Genomic DNA, 15,002 nt, shown 5'->3' with positions numbered 1-15,002 from the left:
AAGTTGTGTTCCAACCCCATTTTTTTGTAACAGGAGCCAGAACCAAACTGGATCTCAGTGTTTAAATTTACTACTTGCAATTTTGTTTTACAAAACTTTCAGAAAAGATACTCATTGTATTCTTATGTAGATATATAGATATCATTAATGTTACTAACCATTACTTTAGATTATTATTTTTTTTCCATGCAGGTTTTAAAGTAAGTTCAGTGTGGTGAAGTCTAGTTGGAGGCTGGTAACTAGTGGTGTCCCCCAGGTGTCAGTACTGGGTCCAGTGTTCAACTTACTCATCAACAACCTGAACAATGGAACAGAGAGCACCCTTAGCAAGTTTGCTGATGACACAAAGCTGGGAGGAGTGGCTGATACCACAGAGGGCCATGCTGCCATTCAGAGGGACCCCAACAGGCTGGAGGGTTGGGCCGTGATGAACCTCATGAAGTTCAACAAGGGCAAATGCAGGGTCCTGCACCTAGGGAGGAATAACCCCAAGCACCAGTACAGACTGGTGGCTGACCTGCTGGAAAGCAGCTCTGCAGGGAGGGACTTGGGAGTCCTGGAGGACAGCAGGCTGACCATGAGCCAGCATTATGGCCTTGTGGCCAAGAAGGCCAACAGGATCCTGACTGCATTAGGAAGAGCGCAGCCAGCAGGCCAGGGGTGGTGATCCTCCCTCTCTGGTCAGCCCCGGTGAGGTCACACCTGGAGTGCTATTCTGGGCTCCCCAGTACAAGAGGGACATGGAGCTACTGGAGCGAGTCCAGAGGAGGGCTACAAAGATGATGAGAGGCCTGGAGCACCAGTCGTATGAGGACAGGCTGAGAGAGCTGGGCCTGTTTAGCCTGGAAAAGAGGAGACTGAGGGGAGACCTCATCAATCTGTATAAATATCTAAGGGGAGAGTGTCAAGAGGATGGAGCCAGTCTCTTTTCAGTTGCATTCAGTGACAGGATGAGCGGCAACAGGCAGAAACTGAAGCACAGGAGGTTCCAGCTCAATATGAGGGGGTACTTGAGTACTGTGAGGGTGACAGAGCACTGGGATAGGCTGCCCAGAGAGGTTATGGAGTCTCCTTCTCTGGAGATATTCAAACCCCGCCTGGATGCCATCCTGTGCAACGTGCTGTAGGTGATCCTCCTCACCAAGGGGGTTGGATTGGGTGATCTTCAGAGGTCCCTTCCAACCTTCCCATTCTGTGATTCTGTAAGGTTGGTTTACTTAAATGCTACAGTTCTGCCTTTGCTTTGTTTTTCTGTTGTTGTTTTAAGTAATCAATGTCATAATAATAAATAAGTGTATATCAGAATTTTTCCCTTTACTATCTCAGCTATCATAGGTCTTCAGAAATTTCACCTGAAGTTGTTTTAAATTATCAGTAAAAGCCCTCGGTGCCTTTCAGATAATGATGTCAAAGTGATGAATGGATATTACAGCATGTCTCTTCCAACCTAGAAATTCTGTGATTCTGTGAAATTGCCATAAAGAATATAATATAACAACTTCAGAAGTACAGGCAGCAGTAAAACTAAGCTTCCCCTACCAGCAGGAGTCAGCAATACCTTAAAGAAAACTGAATTGCCTGGTGCTTTTTTCCTTTGTACATAAGAATGTTTCAAGAAGCATGTTGTCTTGCAATGTACTTTGATCTTTATAGACTGCAGAATAAACTCTCCAACATATATCAGCATTACTTGTTCAAATGATTCTCATTCACTGGATTGTACTGCAGGCTTTGAAAAGTAAAAGTAAATGAACAAGGAAGGTATCCTCAAACTCCTGAAACATGACATAGCATCTAGGGATATCAGCGTCTCTATCAGATAACACTAACCTCTTTAGAATCCCAGATCATCCTTTCTCCATCTTTTTCCAGCCACCTTTACCACTGCATTCCCTCATTTAGGCAAAGGATGCAGGAATTTTGTCTAGAAGCTTTTCTATAATTGAAGCTTAATTTCTGAAGACCTTGTGACAATATGATGTTTTCATTGTAAGGTCAGGCAGACAGAAACATCACTCCCTCCTCCCCATTTTCATAATCTCTAGATCTTTCTCCTACAGCAGGAAAGGGGTAGATCTACTTACGCAAGATTTTGCCAGGAAGGACTCCAGGCTTGAAAATCTCTTCCTGGCTCTATGTAACCATTCTATTTTTGCAATGATTTTTTGTTTGTTTGTTTCTATCTGTATATATACATTTTGTATATACATGTTTTATTTGTATCTATCTATACATGTTTATATCTACAGCACAGCAAACAGAAGCAGCCAACATGTAGCAGCTTTCACAACAGTCTTTGGCTTTGCTTTGGGAAACTTCAGGACCTTCTGGCATCAGTGTCCAGGAGCACTGGAGAATGCCTAGCAGCCCTCTGATGAATTTAAGTTTGCCTGCTGCTGTTGGGCAAAGAGAGACATAGGAAAGATAGGTAGGGTCCAAAGAAGCTCTAAAGGTATCTAATGAGTTCTAGGAGCTTCTAAAGGGTATGATTAGCCAGCCCAGTTTCTAATACATCTCAGCTTATGGTGTTTGCTAGGTTATGCTTTGAAAATGATAAGGAACTACCTTTTTTTCTGAGTCACTAAAGGAAATGAGTATTGGAATAATATACTCTTAACAGTACCTGATTTTGTTAATAAAAACATATATGTATACATATATATATTCATATTTTATGGCAAAACCCTGTCAGCATAACCACTGCTCAAGCAGCTATGTCGACTGGTATCAAAAGAGACCTACAGTGTTGCCAGGTTTAACACCACTCATTACTGCATGCACATTCACTGCATTGTCCATAGACAACCTATGGAGCAAGGAAGCTGGAGCCAGAAGAGCTACAAGATGTCATTGACGTAGTTCATTTTTTAAAAACAAGACCTTTAAACAGTACAACCTTCACAATACTCTGTAATGAGATGAGGAATGACCATGAAAATCTTATGTTCCTCACAGAGATTTGCTGGTTACCTCATGGCAAAGGGCTTTAACAAAATGTCAAAATTAAAAAGGAATTATGCATTTTCCTTTTACAAAAAGAAGAGCCTTCCAATTTTACTGACTTGCACTGTGAAGTCAAATGAACACCAGTAGTATGGTGCCTAGCAGACATTCTCAGAAAAATAAACAGACTTAAGGTATCCCTTCAAAGTGAAGGTGACCTTTTAACAATGAATGAGAAAGTAATTGCTTTTCAAAAGAAAAATTTGTTTACCTCAGCAGGCAACTCATTTTTCATAAGTCTGTCTACTTAAATTCACAGTAGTGTTATAAGTGGAGGTCAGACAGTTAAAACTGACAGACATGAGGGTTTTCAGTGCAATTGGATCATGATCCTGAAGAAAGTTGCCGCAAGAAATGGGTTAAAAAAAAAAAAAAAGATGTCAGAAGTTCAGAAAAGAGCAACAGTCCAACCCAAAATTTCAAATACTGGAAGTATGTAACTACTTAATAAACAAATATAATCTTAGCTACAGCTACTAATTACCAATGCTATAGCTTAAATCCTTTAACAGCATACACTGAAAAAATGGCATGCATAGCCAAGTCCTGGAGATACCATTATCAACATACAGCTCCTCAGCCTGGGACCTGCACACTGGGGCAAGATGCAGGAAAGGTGGACAGAGACAACCCCAGCTGATGAACAGCCCACTTTCTGCCCACTAATTCATAGTGCTTCTGTCTTTCATTATGGACCGCATTTACACTGTTAAAAAAAAAAAAAAAAAAAAAGAGCTCTTAACTGCTTTCAGGCTATAGCACTAAAAGAGTCAGGTAAGACAATTCTTGAGCAGAATCAAGAATTTGCTTCACATGGGCCGTTACTCCTCTAGTTTTTGTTTCAATGAGCATTAGCTGCAGTCAGGTAGTCAGGTTCCAGGTACTCAAATCATGCATTCCCTTGCTCTACGCCCTAACACCTGTTCACAAGTGATCTGCATTTTGGGAGCTCCTGGTACTTCAACTAGAGGCTGAGCTGATTTCAGAAATCAACAATTACCAATGAAAAGCAGCAATTCATTGAATCCTGATACCATCACTGTCTGATCACATGTCAGCCCTAAATTTTAATCTACACAGCAATAGCTTTTGTTTTGTTTGATTTTCCACTCCTGTGTCAAAGAAGTGCCAAATAGCTCCCAATTTGTTTGATTGGTTTATGTATAATTGGGATGTTATTTGAAGCTATTCATGTGAAGCTGCAAAGACAGTTGTTCTGAAAAATACAAGAGCAAAAGATTTTTTCTCAAAAGGAACTAAAACAGCTATGCAGAGTCTGAATGAGATGTTAAGCATAAAAGCTGAAGGCCCACAGAGCACACACGCGTTCTGATGATGCAGTCCCTAAAGGCAACATGGGACCCAATACAATTTCCACCATGGGGAGGTCAGGATGACTTTTCTTGGGTTGCTGTACTCTTTGTCATTTAATCAACAGCCTCTATCCTTTTATAAACCGGGTAGTCTGAATCCTGGAAGGAAAATAAGGTATCACAAATTTAATATCCAGCTGAAGTTCCTCTGAGAAGAAATACATACAGACATATTCAGCTAGCAGCTTTATCTAGCTTTATAACAGGCCTTGGAGATCACATATCACCACCTGCACACTTCAGATTTACTTCCCATGGTTTGGGATAAGATGAAAGGCTAATTTTCCAATAGTACACAAATGCCTACACTTTGATTGACAACCAACTGAGGGAAGAGCTTTGTATTTATTAGAATGAAGTCGGTTCAATAAGTAACATGGGAAGCATTACTAAATCAATAGTCCCTTCTTGCCAGGGGTGTTGATTGTTGCAGAGTGTGCTGACACCCTTCTGCTTTCCTGCACACAGAGTCTTTGTACAATAAAATCAAGCATACGATGAAATCAAAACACCCCTGGATCTTTCTTAGTGTGCAACAGCTCATTCACTTGTTACCATAACAACAACAAAAGATGCAGCGGATGAGAAGTTATTCTCAACCTGGAATATCTGAAGAACTGCGTTCTTCAGGAAAATAATCAAAAGGCACTAAATACCCTCTTCTTCAATTGTATAAAGATTACAAGCTCCTGCAAGCTAAAAACATGCTTTCAAAGTGTTCCTGTGTAGTTTTAGCTAGCTCAGACAGAAAGACAATAAGTATATAAATCATAATCCTAAAGAATTGAAACAATTAAAGCTGTCTAAGTTTACTTGATACAACATCTGAATTGTTCTTCACTTGTTTTTTTGGTTTGCTTGTTTTTTCCTCAGGCACTTGTAACAAACAGCTGTCAAATTAAGTGCTGTACAAGCTTTCAGGGGGTAAGCTATTAAATAAACACTTTTTTCAATGTAATCCAACCAGAAAATTAATTTGTTATTAAAGTTTAGCCAAAGTGCAAGCCAGGAATTCCAGATATTCATTTTAGTGCATTAACAAACAGAACACATTACTTATATCTCTAATGTAATACTCAAGACCAAGTTGATTTCCAAAGCAAATTAGGATGAGTATCCAGCTGATAGAATATTTCATCAACTAGATAGTTTAAAAGAAAAAAACGTCCACAGAAGCAGTTTAGAATGATTTTAGAGCTTCTTCACCTTCCACAGAAGTTATATATGGATGTGCTGAGGACAGAAGAATGCTCCTTTTTACTGTTTCAAGTTGCTGTTATAATTCACTGACACACATGTTTGGTTTTCTTGATCAGCACAGTACTTGCTTGTCTCAATACTTTAAGCACATTCGTAAGTACAGGTCTCTCATCACATTATGCTTTCCAACACAACATAAGGGAAAACAAAACAAAACAAAACAAAACCAACACCTCAGAGAAATAAACGTACAAGAATGAGGATTCAGTTTAACCAAGAGAAAAAATATATTAATGGAATAGGAATATATATTAGGAAAATATTCAGCAAAGTTGCCTGCACTCACAAGCCTCTTGCTGTGGATGCAGTCAAATAAATAATGTCAGGACACACATAATGTGTCTACAGTGATGCTTGGTCCCATATCTGTGCAACCAACTAGGAAATTTCGTGCTTATGATGTAATAGAGCTTGAGTACATAGCATAGCTTGTGCAGTAAGAGCAAAACTATAAAAGGTTTTATGTAAATATAATACAAAATACAAGGGTGTATCAATTAAAAACAAAAATACAGGGGGGTAATAATATAAAATAATAAAAGAGATACAGGGGGTTAGCAATTCTAGCTACCTAGACCGTTGCCCACAGACAACATTGCCCACAAACTGTGCAGATACCTGTGTGCAACAGGCAGAGATACTAACTATTGGGCAGAAAAATTCAGTCTCCCAGGTCAGGAAAACCAGATACTGCAAAAGTCTTCAAAAGCCTCAGATTCATAAATAGTTAGATGTAGATGAACTAAAAGTGAGCTAAAATATGTCAGCGCATTTCATGGTAAAGTTGATATTCCTGATTCATCTTCTACCCATCTTCTTTTAGCAAGTATAATCTGCAAAAATGTTTTTTTTCAGAAACCTGTTTGTCCAAAGGTGACAAAAACAAATCTGGGTTGTTTTTTGCTTTTCTCCAGGGGTGGGAGTTTGTGTTTTAAAACCACAGATATCAAACAAACAAATCACAAAGACTCATTTTTCCCCCCAAAAAAATAATTCCAGTTCTACTTTCCACTGTGTTGTTTTTTTTTAGAACTGAAGATGAATACTCAAGTCCACAAATAATTTCAGTGGTGAAGCCTCCTCATGAATTGGCCAACCAGCACTGCATGCACTTCTGTATCAGGCTCAGGACTACCACTTATAATTCATCCCAGGAAGCTCAATATTTCCATCAGAATATTATTACAAGATTGCCACCCAGGTCTAGAGCCAGAGATTCAGTCTGTGAGCATGTTCTACCACCATGGCACTCCTGTATCTTTTAGCAGTGTGGGGAACTAGGAAGGAAATAAGCAATAACCACGAGTGCATTTGAGGATAAAAAGGCATAGGAGGTGGACATTCCATGTGAAACAGATGAAGAGCTTCACACAGATAAGTGTATTGCTACAGGGAAAAAAAGCAGCACAAGTCAGAAAATCACTGAACTGTTCCCAGAGACCTCTCAGCTACAGAAGTACCATATCCTGTTCACATTTCTGTGCTCTGTCCTACCAAATGAAGCACTGTCATCAACACAACCTCTCCAGCACTAGCTTGGCAACAGCTTTCACACCAGCTTTGATCCCCTGTCAGATTACTACATTATCTGCATCTACAAGCTTATACTGTAGAATAGGCAGTCTGGATTAGTGTTCATCATTTTAACAAGTGTATTCCTGAGAGCAGACAAACTATGGATTACACAGGTATCTACAACGGTTTCTGACTGAGCATAAATTACTGGCAAACACAAAAACAATTCATCTTTCTAAATCTAGATTCCATAGCTAAACCTCCTTGGATAATATTTTTGCCCCATCATTTTCAGGATATATTCAAGGTTTGCATTTGACAGTCAGATCAATTAGGATCTGGTATTTGCCACTCTCCATAACTCATTTCAGATATATCATTTAAAACACCTAAGACCTGATATTTTAAAGCTCTTGCATAAAAATTAGATGCTGAGAAATTCCCACCTGGAGGTCAGTGGAGAAAACAAACCAAAAAAAAAAAAAAAAAAAAAATCCAACAGCAAACAATATTAAACAGATAAAGCTAATGCAGAGAACAGACTCAGCAGTTCTGCAGCTAACTAGCCTTCTCAGAACTACACATAGCCCCCTCTTTTCCTTTTCTTTTATTGAAGGCTCAAGATATTAATTCACAAATGCTAGTTATCTTTCATCTCAATCACTCTGCAATGCTTGATTTATTCACCATAATTTTTATAGCTTCCCTTATAATTAACAAACTACAAACATCCACATCACAAATGAGCTACAGATGAGGCAGCAGGACCTCACTGGTACTCGCTCATATCAGGTGGACACCTTCTACTCTGTTCTTTGGTAATCTCTGGCACATAAAATGCAATATGTCACAGAGGCTAGACAATGTTGAGTAAAAACAGCATAAAACATCTTTTTTTTTTTTTTTTTCTCATAGAGAAAATATATGACTTTCTTCTACTAAAAAATTCCTTACTTTCTATCATTTTCCATTAAAAACAGCAAATACAACAAAAAATTACTAAGAACTTGTCTTGATATCTGGCTGCTTTCAGAATAGAACTTCCTCATTTGTTCTATGATTCCTGAATCAACCCCTTAAAGTAGCTTTTATTTTTCATCTTACAAAAATAAACATCCCTTGCACATCATTTTATGAGTCAGAAGGACTGATGGATCATACTGCAAAAAGTTTACTTTGGAAGAAAGGCTACCGATGAAGTGTTAGATTAACTTTTAATAAGTGCACTGCTGAGGTAATCAAGAAGTTCCTAGACCATTGAGTAGTCAAGCAGGAAATATTTGTAGGGGATGCTCTTTAACTGAAATGATGTGATAATAGTTTTTGCACGATAAATGGAATATGCTAAATGTCCCCCAGTCTGTGAAGAAAGAGAAAAGAAAAAAAAAAAATTTGCAGTACTGTTCCATGTTGACTTCAGGACCTGAATTTTGTCTCACTGCTGTTAGCTACCGTTCACAGTGGCCCTTGACCATGGCCCAGGTGGAGGAGAGCAAACGCCTCCTGCCAGCCCTCGCGGTGCCAGGATCCAGCAGATGGAGCTGTTCTCCCACAAATTTAGAACTGTGCCTTTCAACTCAAAAGCAAGAATGGGAAAATATTCACTAGGGGGCGTGCTGTAGGTTTCTTTTTTTTTTCTTTTTTTTTTTTTCTTTTTTTATAAATTGTGGGGTGAATCACAGAATCACAGAATTTCTAGGTTGGAAGAGACCTCAAGATCATCGAGTCCAACCTCTAACCTAACACTAACAGTCCCCACTAAACCATATCCCTAAGCTCTACATCTAAACGTCTTGGTGGTATTTGTTTGTTTATTTTTTAAGGAGAAAAGTGGAGAAAGCTCCGGAAGAATATTTTATCAGCTTCCTCTCTGAATGTATCTATATCACATCTTTTGCTTGAGGCAATGTTGGATCAGAAAATTACAATTTGCCCTGCTATTAGGAGGTGTTTTCTTTTTTCCTATTTTTTTAAACTTGTGGTCTACAATAATTTATTACTTAGACTACTCTAGTGATGTTTTCTATTATTCAACCAAATCCTAAATTATACCATGAGGGAGTCTTCTTACTTTACTAACTCAAAGAAATAGTCAACGTTAGAAAAGAATGTATGTGGAAAGTACAAATTGCCTTTGTAAGTAATAAAATAAAATAAAATAAAATAAAATAAAATAAAATAAAATAAAATAAAATAAAATAAAATAAAATAAAATAAAATAAAATAAAATAAAATAAAATAAAATAAAATAAAATAAAATAAAAGTTTAATTTAAATTGCAGGTAATATAACCTGACTTTTTTGCAGTTTTATACTGGTGTGTATAAGTCACATGTTCAGTGAACACAAAGACTCTTTTTTCTAGATGACCTATTTCATTTTGTCTTCATTTCAAAGTAATAATCTATGGGCTTCCATACCTCCTGAGGGCATACCAGGAAAATAAATTCACTGATCAGAGGGGACAAATGATGTCCTGGCCAGATGGAGAAAAGAGTAAATGATAATAAAAGATAGAATTTTCAGAAAAAAAAAATGGTGTAAAAGTGTGACTTGAGCAACATGAGTTAATAACTTTACTAAGGAAAAAAGTTTTAAAAGATTACAAAGGGTATCATATATAGTTGTAGGGAAACTTTTCTAAAGGGGATGGGAAGAAAGGTGTGAAAAATACTAAGCCATTAAACAAGCAGGAAAAAAAGTCATAACAAAACAACAACAACAAAAAGTGGAGAATTATCCAGTTTTACTTTCAATCGAGTTCAGAAAATAGGCACCTTGTTGCTGAAGGCCTGCATAAAGTTAGAGGAGAATTCAAGACAGTGATTGCAAGAAGCACATTACCATCTATCTTTCCTAGTTCCAAACAGAAAGTTCAGAAACAAGGCTGAAACCAAAAGTTACGATGAAAATATATTAGGCAAAGAACAAATCCTGTGTTGTTCTGAAAGAAATATGTTGATAAAAACTGCTATTGCACATGCAAAATTACCACCACACCAAAGAACCATGTATAAAATGGTAAGTTTGAACAGTGTTTGTAAGGATATAGTCTTCTTATGGTGCTTCGTCTGCTATTAGCTTACTAGATAGTTTCTTATGTGTTTCGTTCACCATAGAAGGTATTTTTCCACACATCATAATGGTCTGTACCGAAATTCTAAGTCATAGAATTTTAAGTTATAACCTATGTAACCCCTGGAAAGTACAGAATGCTTGATGCATAAAGCCAGATCTTAGTACAAAGATTTTTGAAGCTTTTCCTTGTACTTTCAAACACATCTTTTTAATTTAATCAAGATTTATGCTAACATTTTCTTGAAAGTCTTGCCAGCTTTGTTATTTTTTATACATATGCTTTGTCTAGTCTCATCAAAAAAAAAAAAAAAAAATGCTACTAGAACATTAAAGTGTATATGTAAAAAAGGTTGCTTAAAAATGACCACAGTCACCACCACTGGAGGAATTTATACAGAGACAAACAAACAAGAATTACCATGGATCATCTCCTTTAAGTAACATTATCTACTGCAAATCAAGACAAACAATAGTTTTAAGTAATTTATCTGAAGTATTGTCCGAAGGGCATGATCCTGTAATGTTGGTCAAAGTGAAGAGCAGAAATTTTGAAGGTTCTCTCCACCTTATTTGAGTGACGTGGGCAGCTTCAATAGGCTTTTCACTCAGCATTTATTGGTAACAGAGACTAGATCAAAATCAGCCTTTAGCCTCAGCTTTAGCCCTTAGCCTTCCTCAAATACCTTCATATCTTCAAGTTTCACATAATGTCATTGTAAAAAAAACGGTCTAATGCTATTCAGCTTTTAAGGGTGGTGTTTGTACAATGGTTTAACCTCCTCATTAGAACACCCACAGAGGTATTTTTGACCAACGAGGCCCTGTTGTTATAACCTATCACTGCATAATTCCAGTGTCTTTACTAGCAGCTAAAGTGGGGCAAATTCTCTGAAGTGATAAATACCGGTACTGGACTGTAGGCTTATATAATTTAAATCCTGTACATAGCTAAACATAATGTAATGTTCAAGGACAAAGAGCCACACCTGAACTTTAGTTTCTCTTTTGCCCCAACATGTCTCTCTCTAATTATCCTACTCTGGTAAAATAAATAAATAGATAAATAAATAAAGCTTTTCTTTTAACATACTTGCACAGAGAAATACAGCAGATTAAAATAGATTTTTATATGCAGGGACTGCAGTTTATTTCTGGAAAGGCAGTCAAAAGGAAAAGGTTTGTTTTGTTTTTTAAATGTATTTTATTTTGCTTTCAGGAAACTACCTCCTGTACAATCATATAGATTAAATCAGTCTGTCTGATTCTTCCTCATATTGTTTGTTTTAAGCACATCAAAATATATACGATAGGAGGTAGGATGGGAATGTAACTGTTGAACCCGTATTCTGACAGGACTGCTAGGCATCAGAGCAGTAATTTGCCACCTTCCTGATAAAGAACAGAAAAACGGGTTTGAAAATATGGTTACGTTTCCTGGACATGTTTATATTCCTCATGGGCTAGTCTAACAACTTTCAGAGAAAATCAGAGCAACCACATCCATGATTTGTTCAGAGTGTGTTTATTGATTACCGTCGGCAAGCTTCTATCAAGTGAGTTTTTTCCATAACTCTTATCTATAAATTAAGTTCAGTGTTGCAGCACAGGGTTGTCTGACAGTGATCTCACTGTAAGTCTGACAAAGTATATGAAGCTTCTATTCATTTCAGTGGTGTTTTACATAATACCTCAAATGCCCATCCCGTTTAACGATTTAGTGTACTGACATATTACAGCCGGCCTTGCTGGACTACTATTCCTATTTTGACCTTGTTGCTGATTTTTCTGATAACTGCATTACTAGCTGTTATCTCGCTGTATGTCCCACATGTTATTATTGGCTCACATGTCTTTCTGGCACTGTTACACTAGATAAATGCTGCTGGAATTTCTTTTTTTATTCACTAATGTCTTCAGCCACACTACCCTCGAGAAGGGGTGCCAATGCATAGCCAGTGTTGGTACTCCACGCTGTGCAAACCAGTACCTCATTTACAAAGTGAAGAGTTTGATACAGCAGTCTAGATGGAAGACAGCTAGCACAAGCTCACCTCAGAGATGATGATAATTCCACAAGTAAGCAGAATTTTTCAGCATATCACAGTGCTGCTTACTGAACTTACACTGCCTTTCACATCACCAGCATGGTAAGCTAATGCCAATTCTCATTCTTAGCAACATTTTACTGCAGGCCTTGGCTGTAATCCTCACAGTGACCACAGAAAGACAAGAAAGGTGCACTTTCTGAACAGAAACAATGGAGAGAAAATGCACAGGCTTGGACAAGGCAGTGAAAGAAAAATAAATAAATAAAGGCATTCCTAACCATCAAGGACAATGTCAGATCTGAATCAGAGCAGCTGCTGTTTTAGGTAACACAGAAAATGAAAATGATTTGAGCCAAATCAACAAAGCAAGAACCCAGAGCTTTAGGCTATTTGATAAGTGTTGCTCTGTCCCCATTCCCCATTATTTTAGGGTTTATAACATACTAATTATGCGCAGGCTTATTCCATAATCTTACAAGACCGTAACTTCTTAGACTCAGAACAAACTGATGAAACACTCAGTCATGCACCTCCCTGCTCTTTTTTATAAAATCTGTAAGGTTTTGTGGCTAAATTCCAGACAAGATGGAAACTGTTTTGAAGCTGTATGTAAAAATATTCACTATGATCTCAAATCATAGGTATTACATTCTGCCATGAGTACAACAGCTGGTTTAGTGTTGATTGGATTCATTCTTGGGTGAGTAACAAGAATGAATGTTTCCTTCAGAATGTATTTCCAGCCATCTCTTTACTTTTTTTTTCTTTTTTTAATAGTCTTCCTTTATCATCACTTCAACTTACAATCTTTCTGCAGTTTATCAGCCACCTATCACAAGGCACAAATGATTTCTCAGCAACCAAAGATCTTACTCTAATACCCAGAATTTTCCACTTTTTTCTTCTTATCTGATAACATGGGATCACTTCATCAGGATACAGTGAGTTAAAACAAATGCAACACAATTCCATGTGTTGCTAATATATGTCATGGTATGTCTTTCCCCAGAACAAATTCTTCAGGAGAAAGTGAAAACAAACCACCATTTCTTTTACTGGAGTAACTTGCTTTGAAAAAAATTCCCAGCAGTCATGAGGATTAAAACAAAACAAAACAAGAAAAAAAGAGAGAGAGAGAATTGTAATTTTTTCAGAATAAATTCTAACCTCTCAGTGGTGGCTGTGACTGAGAATAAAGTTGTATGAAGTTCAAGGGCACCAATCATTTCTTTAATTTCCTCTACCTGCCTATCAAAAACAGTTGCAACACCGCTAGACTCCAGAAGATATAGCCTAGCAGGTGAGCGATAAAATGTCAGGGTCAAAGGTAAGAATTAAAGGGTATAGTTCAACAACTGAGGAAAATAAGCAGCCAGATATGAGTATGGTGTTGGAGAAAAATAAAAGAGAGGAAGAGAAATAGTAAGTAAAAGGGGGAAACCTGTTTTTGTCATAAGGGCCACCGAGAAACAGTCAGAAAAATGCATTTAAGCTTACACATCACTGAGCTACCAATTTCTGCAGAACATGATGAACAATTCTCTGGGGAGAAGTCAGTGTACAGCAGATAGCTACACCATCAGGAGTATCAGCTTCTCTCCACACCTGATCCACCACATCAGAACGAGAAAAGATACACTGACAAAATTGGTTTCTGTTAACTACTGCTAAGAGATCTGAAACAAGCAGCAAGAAAAGTAAGCACTGTCTCTGCCACATGCCTCTATAGATGAAGTTTATCTGAGCATAGAAAATTTTATGGATACCAATATCCAAAAGAGAGAGTGTCTGTCTTAAAAATTGGCAGACTAATCACAAACTAAAATGCTTGCACATACATGCATCAGAACAGGACAATCCCCAGGCAGATCATACTGTTGAGAATCCCTTCCTGTAAAACAGCATGAATTCAAGCCATTCAAGATTCTTATACAGCTGTGTGGACTCCTAACTATAAACTACCATCTTCTTCTTTTCCAGCCCCAAAACAATCTGCAAAACATACCACACTCACAGTTGTGCAGAGGCATTAGAAATCCATCATAAGTTCAGTTTGTCTGACACTAAGAGTAAGGAGAGGAAAGGTCCATGTCTTGGGCATATAACAGCATCAGTACATCAGTACCACCACTGCACCTTCATTCTTTCCACCAGAAAAAAAAATCCTTTAGGGCCTGCTTCCCTTCCTTCTAGTGGCAGCTAGTGCTAGTGCTGTCAACATCCAACAAATGAGAGCATTCTTAACAAGCAGCAGCAACACATCCGAGGTCACTATCCCACTCTCTAGTTTCGTTTCTCATGGCTGTGGATAATGCCAGTGTTGCTGCAACAAAGTTCACATAGTCAGATAATATCAGCTCTGTAGCCACAAGAGCATTTAACTCACTAGGCAAGTACATGATCTGGCTAGTTTAGCACCAACACTGGGAAACCTGGAAGCTCTTCAGTACAAGCACAAGAAGAAATTCTTCACTCAGAGGGTGGTGAGGCCCTGGCACAGGCTGCCCAGAGAAGCTGTGGATGCCCCATCCCTGGAGGTGCTCAAGGCCAGGCTGGATGGGGCTTTGGGCTACTTGGTCTGGAGGGAGGTGTCCCTGCCCATGGCAGGGGGTTGGAATTGGGTGGTCTTTAAGGTCCCTTCCAACCCAAACCATGCTATGATCCTGTGGTTCTATAAGCATACTCAACATGGTCATGTTATTGCAGGCTGGAAAGCATACACTTA

This window comes from Anas acuta, chromosome Z, assembly GCF_963932015.1.
Source record: "Anas acuta chromosome Z, bAnaAcu1.1, whole genome shotgun sequence".
In the NCBI taxonomy this organism is placed as follows: Eukaryota; Metazoa; Chordata; class Aves; order Anseriformes; family Anatidae; genus Anas; species Anas acuta.
The sequence above is the reverse complement of the archived record's forward strand: the minus strand, read 5'-3'. Positions refer to the sequence as shown.